Source organism: Camponotus vicinus, unplaced genomic scaffold (genome assembly GCF_025532165.1).
Source record: "Camponotus vicinus isolate PSW18456_S1 unplaced genomic scaffold, iyCamVici1.0 SCAF_5, whole genome shotgun sequence".
NCBI lineage: Eukaryota > Metazoa > Arthropoda > Insecta > Hymenoptera > Formicidae > Camponotus > Camponotus vicinus.
Genome location: NW_028141977.1, coordinates 4483268 through 4490887, shown reverse-complemented (window position 1 = coordinate 4490887; position 7620 = coordinate 4483268). Strand labels below are relative to the sequence as shown.

Sequence of the window (7620 nt, the reverse complement as noted above, 5' to 3'; positions counted from 1 at the left end):
TCTATACTAAATTTACTATAGTCTCTGGCATTAAATTCTCTATACTTACTTTTAATTTTATTCGAATATAAAACGATTTTTAGCCACGCATGATCTGTTATTTTAGGTTTATGAATTACCTGTAATTGCACTTTATTATTAACAAAAAGTAGATCAATAATTGTTTGACTATCCTTTGTGACTCTTGTCGGTTTATTAACATACTGTTTCATAGACTCAACATTAGGTTTTGTAATTTCTTTATATAGAACGAGTCTACCATAAAGTCTATATTAAAATCTCCCAATACCATACAATCACCCTTTATTGTTATTTCCTCCATGTCCTCTAAAAATCTAACAAAATCACCGTGTGATGCACTCGATGAATGATACACTACTATTATCGTACCTTTATACAATTTTTCTTTTATTTCTATCGCAACACACCAGCAATTCGAAGTTATTTTTTTCGTCAATAATATTTCATACTTAACATTGTATCTTATATATAAAATTGCTCCTCCTGTATTTCTATTTTCTGCATCGCATTTAATTATACTATAACCTGGAACATTTACCTCACTATCTTCAATTTCATCAGTCAATCTCGTTTCAGATAATGCTACAATTGCAGGATTCAATCTCTGCATAATCTGATGCTGTATCTCATCTTTATGCGCTAACAGACTTTGCGCATTTGTATATAATATTAACTCTTCTTTCTTCTGTGATTGCTATTTCGTATCCTCCCAGCCGGCTCTCCTCTTCTCTTCCTGTATCGTCCTCCTGAATATTGAACATTCCGGATCAAGCGCATCGTGCTCATCACTTATCTCCAAAATGTATGCTTGAATTTTAAACATACAGTTTACACATCTCTTCTTGGTCTCCCTGCATTCAAATGCTTTATGTTTCTCGGCACATTTGTGGCATGTTTCATCTTGAGTACAATTTTTCGCAATATGAAAATAACCCCAGTATTTAAAACATCTTTTAACACTAATATGATTAAACACAGGGCACTTATTCCATCCTACACTTAGTTTTCCTTTACTCAATATTAATTCAATGTGTTTTTTTATCTGTTTCAATTATTAAAGTACTTTCTACCTTTCCTCTTTTTCGGGATTTACTATCATCATTTTTCTTCTCTTTAATTATTCTCTTCACAATTCTCATTTGAAATCCTTCATTTGTCGCCATTTTATTTTACTTTTTAATTGTATCTATTAAATTATCATCATTCAATTTTATTTCCTCTTCACTAATATTGACAATTTTTATCTTCAGTTTTATTTGACTCCGTAACCTTGAAATTCTCACCCAACTTGGCTTGTACCGTAGTCTTTAATTTTACCATCTCCTCTTCTGTCTCACAACCCAGAATGACTGTTCTTTTGCTTCTTTTTCTTAACTTTGTTATTTCCATAGCCATGTTCTTGATATCTACTTTTTTTTTATCATTTTTTTGTAGCTTCACTTTCCTGTTACATCTTAGGTTTAATAATTATAATATTTTCATTTTTCTTCTCTTTCATTGCTTCACTATAGCTTCTTTGTGTTCTTCCAAGGGGAGTGTTAGCGCTTGCTTGTATCATTCTTTTAAAATCTTGCATCCACTCTTGTTTAATATTTCCCAATTCTTCTTGTACTACTTAGAAATAGATACTACCCAGCAAACACCAAATAACAGTTATATAACTGTTAGTTATAATTTCCCACTCAACAATATAACTGTTACATAACAGATATGTTATGTAACTGTTATATTGTTGAGTGGGAAATTACAACTAACAGTTATATAAATGTTACTTGATGTTTGCTGGGTAATTTTGTCTTTTTCAAATAATAACGTTGCGATAGTAATACCAAAATGTATAGGATAAATATATAAAGCATCTAACCTCCTCTATATATTAAATCTATAAGAATAAAATGCTCTCTATATATCTCCCATACAGCACAGAACATTGTTGTAACATTGCAGCAATATTGCAGCAATATTGCAGCAACATTGTAATAAACACTTGCCGCAATATTACTGAAATATTACAACAATAATCTATGCTATACGGGCTGTTCTGGTGAAATTGAGTTGTTCCAGACTATTCTGTTCGTTTTCAGCTTAAATATGTATTTTGGTGTTCAGCTGTAGTGACAGCTATAGTCATAAAAATATTATTTGAGCGCTTTTGGAAAAACCGATTGCAATACAGAGATTCATAATGCAGAACTGTGTTTTGTAGATCTAGAACAAAAAATTCTCGATTGGAACAAGAAAAGAAGAATATGTTTATTTTTTTTCGTTTTCCGGATTTTGAGTTCGATTTACGGAATTGTTCTTTTGGAACAATGTTAGGAACAATTAGAACAATCTATAGCGATAAAAAATGTTTGATTTGTGGAAAATGGGGGGCCAGTTAAAAAAATCATTTTTTTCGTTTTATTAGATTTCGTTTTATAGTTTGAATAAAATAACAATAATTTGGAACAATGTGGTACATATCTAGAACAATCTAAAACAACTTTCAATATTATAATTTTCAAAAAAAGGGGGACCAACTTTCGGCCACCATCCTCAACGTTCGTCATTTTAAAATATTTTTTGTAACTCAAATTTGTGTTTTTGCTTTTTAAAAGAAATGTTCAAGCTTTAATTTGAGTTTTGTTTCATCTTAATACGATGATTTTTCATTAGGATTTATTGTTATTGAAAGATTGTGCTAAAATTTAGTGGCTTGTATTTTTTGTATGTGAATGTAGATACCCAAACGGAAAATAATTGGTATTAGATATCTACTAAATATCCTTCATAGGCATTAAGGTCTTTACTGCACGCAGGACGCGGCAACGCTTTCCGCGCGGCGGAAGCGACGCTTACGGTCGTCTTTCGCCGCGCGGAACGCGTTGCCGCGTCCTGTGTGCAGTAGGCCTAAGGATATCCATGAATATATGAAAAATATTTATTAGAGATGCTGTAGATATCCAATTGTCCGCAATTCGAAATTTCATAGATATCTATAGAATATGTAAACCAATATCACAGATATCCGTACAACATTCAGTGGATATTTATATAGATATTGTTGCGCCCGCGGAACGATATTTATCGAACGCGCGCGACACAACGATCAGCACTCGCGCACACGCTCGCGCACACGGAAATAATGACACGGTTTAAATGATTAAGAGAACTTTAATAACACCAGAGAACACAGAATGTAACAGATATAACGATAATAATCACACGGGAAATCGAGACGCGTCCGCTCAGCTTGACAGCTGGCTTCCAACTCCATGACAGTCGTTGTTTATAACAACGTCTTGACAACGCGCTCGGAGACGATCTTCCGCCGTCAACGCACTTCCCGCAGAAATAACTCAACGGGTGGCGATTACAACCGCAGGGACGAGACGCGGGGATGTAACAATATAAATATAGATTTACTATTATGTATTGATATTTATTCTTGCATGGATATTTATTCTATCTTCTATGATACATATATGACGGAATTCGCCATAAAAAGAATTAACCGTCTGCGGCTTTGACTATATAAATATGGACTGCTAGTCGTCCCCAAAACAATGCTAAAAAGAGAATCCAACATTGATTCGATATATCGAGATTTAGGCTCCGCCCCGATGACCAAAAAGTGGGAATTCAAACATAGGTTATATTTAATGTAGAAATCTTTGACTCAAAGGTAAAAATAAAATACACTTTCGAGTATTTATTTATATAATTTACTGACTCTTAAACAGAACGGTTTTTGTACAAATATGTTTTACAAAATTATCATGCTCTTTCAGAGAAATAATCTTAGCTTCATGTTTTAATTTTATGTACATTTTTTACATCTTTCCCGTGTTATATAGGAATCTACTGTACTTTATTTCTTAGATTATTAATAAGGAATTAAATATTAAATCTAATTAAAATTTAATCTAATTAGATTAAATCTAATTGTAATGTAATCTAATTAGATTTAATATTTATAATTCCTTATTAATAATATAAGAAATAAAATACAGTAGATTTCTATATAACACGAATTCGTTTAACGCGCGGATTCGTATAATATAATTCAAAATATCTTCTTTTAAAATTAAATAAATTTACATTTTGAATGTTTTTAATCATATTCAAAATTTAAATTTATTTAGTTTTAAAGACCAAACCTCAACAATATCAGAAGAATTTGCTGAAAGAAGACATTGTTGCTTCAGATCTGTTAATAATTTCTGCAGAAATTCTATTTTTTTCTTCCGACGATTTGGTTCATTCCGCAATCGTTTTATCGTAATATTTTTTTTCACACAGGCTTGTTTCAGTAACCTCACAGATCTTATTGCTGTACGTGGCGTCATATCCTGAATGGCATTTTCATTTCACCTATATCACCAGGATATCGCATCTTTTTTGTTGGAATTCTGTTCATATGTTCTGGGGTATTTTGAAGGTCCTTTTCCATATTTTCAGTTTCCAAACTACGAAATGCAAAATTAATATATATAACGACAACTAAAATATCCCTAGTAGCACAGCACATTGGCAATCCATTGGCTAAATATTGGTTTTATTGGGAATATCTTGGCCAATATTAACCAATGCGAAGCTAATATTGGTTACTAACGAAATGCAAGTGTACTGCCAATATTGCAGTGCCCATGATGACACCAATATTGGTTATCAATTAAACGTAAATGTGCTGCCAATATTGTTACACCCATGACAATACTAATATTGGTTATAAAATAAATATAAATGTGCTAATATCTTACATCCATGATGACACCAATATTGGTTATCAATTAAACATAAATGTGCTGCCAATATTGTTACACCCATGACAATGCTGATATTGGTTATAAAATAAATATAAATATAGTGCCAATATCTTACATCCATGATGACACCAATATTGGTTATCAATTAAACGTAAGTGTGCTGCCGATATTGTTACACCCATGATAATACTAATATTGGTTATAAAATAAATGTAAATATAGTGTCAATATCTCACATTCATGATGACACCAATATTGGTTATCAATTAAACGTAAATGTACTGCCAATATTGCACGTTCACACATTATATGTGAGCTTCGCGCGTCGCCACTAGGTGGCGAAAAGGAAAACACCTAATCCGAGAGTGGGACTCCATCTAAAGCAGTATATAAGGCCATGGCACAGGTCCCACGAGTCACGACTTATCAGTCAAAGAGTGCGGACTATTATAGCCGCATCTCCTCTAGCTTTTGCGAGGAGCTCCAGAGCTCCATAAATTAACCACAGACGGTTAATTTTTTTTTTTGATGGCGAATTCCGTCATATATTAGAAACTGATCTATATCCAATGTAAAAATATTTGAGTATGTATAATTAGTCAATCTTGGTTAAAGATGAAAATAATATATTGGTCCAATATTACAATTCAATATTGGCTTATAATGAAATCGCGTCTACTTTGCAATATTGGACCAATATTGGGAATATTGGATATATATTGTTAGCCAATATTGCTCCAATAAAGTGTGCTACTAGGGATCATATAATGAAAATTATGTTATTACCGATCCATGAATGTTCTCTTTGGAGTCATTGAATTGATGACTTCTCCGACAACTTGAATTGTTGAATCAATGCTGTCAACTTCTTCAGGTTTATCTATTTCGTTATTATTCTCCACATTAATTTTAAACGATTCAACTATTTCCTTCAATAAGTTGTCATGTGTTATTGATTTATCCAATCTACAAACACAGACATGATTAAAACAGACATGATAATTGATGTATGGTTTTATAAAAATAAAACTGTATTATTACCTATCATTTTGCATACGTGAAAATTTTGATGGTATTGACTTTGGTTTTAAGCGGACGTGGCAAAAACCAAATTGTTCGAAACAGTCCTCTGCAAAATGTAGTTTACAAATTTTGCTTGTTTTACGTATCTGTGTACCGTTTTGTTTGTTCAAATTGAACAATGCCTCGATCCATTTTTGCTTCAAATCTGGATTCGTTGGAAATCTACAAATAAATGAAAAAATGAATTTTGATCTTTTTAAAACTATAACATGAAGTAGTGTTTTATAATTATACAATAAAAAATAAATAATGTATTTTAGGTTAGAACAGAATCTTCAAATACTTACCCATAAAATGTTTCTTTGTTATAATTTTCATCATGTTTTTTCTTATATCTTGTTGATTTACACCCTTCCACAAAACAATAAATTACCATTTTAAATAAAATAATTTAAAAAAATATGTAAATGATACACTGTGGAATTTTTGTATGACACCACCCATTATACAAAGAAATATATCAGATAGTTTTCAGAAACATTATTTTGTAACATGAAATGTTTCGGAGATGCATGCAGAAACGTTTTAGAAACATTGCATAAACAGTTAATGTCCGCATTCAGACACCTTGATATAAAATGTTTACGACACTATCCTAAAAAATGTTACAAAAACATTTTTCAAGATAGTGTCGTAAACATACTTGAGAAATGATATTTAAATGTTGCTATGTTATATTTCTGTAATAATTTATATATAGCGGTATCATGCCCCGGGAAAAAAAAGTCCATATAAAATTGGCCATATATGGATTTTGTCAATATCTAATTATGTTTTGCCAAATATAGTCATATATGATATCATATATGAATAAATATTATCAGATCTGAAAATTAAGTACCACTAAGAGTACACCGAAAAAATTGTATTCTTAACTTAAGAATATGCCACTTATCTTTAGAATATATACCACTAAAATAGGCGCCAAGAGGATCCTCTTAAGTTAAGAGGAAAATCTTCTAAAGAGATATTCTTAATATACAGAAAAAAATATTTCTTTGGATTTAATAAATTTTGTTGAAGTCAAATAAATTTAATTATTGGTCTAAAAGTTTTTTTCCGCTTAATTTCAAATAATCTGTTTAATATTCTGAATCCCAACAAGGAATCCAGATTATTAAATAAATTATTTTAAATTCAGTTTGAAATTAAACTGATAAACAGTGATGTCAGAAAGAGGATGCGGCTCACGTGCACACAGAGAACCTGTGTGAGCCGCGTCCTCTCTTTCGCACCACTGCTAAGGGAAAAAAATATACTTTAGATCTTACGTTAATACAAGTCCTTTATATACATTTCATGATAAATATTGAATACGAGAAAAATTAAGAGTGGTGTTGCCGCGTAGCGGCAAATGAAGAAACATGTCGCGCACACGAAAATCGAGTTGCGGCGTAGAAGTCGCAAATTAAGAATATATTCTTATTCATTAAGAATATATTCTTATTTATTAAGAATATTTATTAAGAGGACTTATAAAGAGGACTTTTAATTAATTAAATATATAATGCAAGATATAATTTTTAGGGAAAATTATATTTGTCTATATAAAAAAAGGTAAAATCATATATAATATTAAATGATTATATATAATATCATATATGATTTATATCAGAGCATACATGAAACTAACCTTTGCTTTGGTTTTATACATGCTTAGATATGATATCAATATCTGACTATGTCTGATTGTACAAAATGACGTGAGTTATCTAATATCATTTTTTATGATCAGAAATGGTCAGAGATGGACATCATATCTAAG

The 7620-nt window shown here is 31.1% G+C and overlaps 1 pseudogene across 1 annotated transcript; it reads right to left on the bottom strand.

Moving 5' to 3' along the window:
- Window positions 1-2318: 2318 nt before the first annotated feature.
- LOC145972014 (uncharacterized) lies at window positions 2319-7573 on the bottom strand (annotated as a pseudogene). The gene is made up of 4 exons (XR_014439021.1): window positions 6143-7573; window positions 5814-6017; window positions 5559-5738; window positions 2319-4472 (listed from the first exon to the last, which is right to left on the bottom strand). The product of XR_014439021.1 is annotated as an uncharacterized LOC145972014 (transcript).
- Between the last annotated feature and the right edge of the window lie 47 nt (window positions 7574-7620).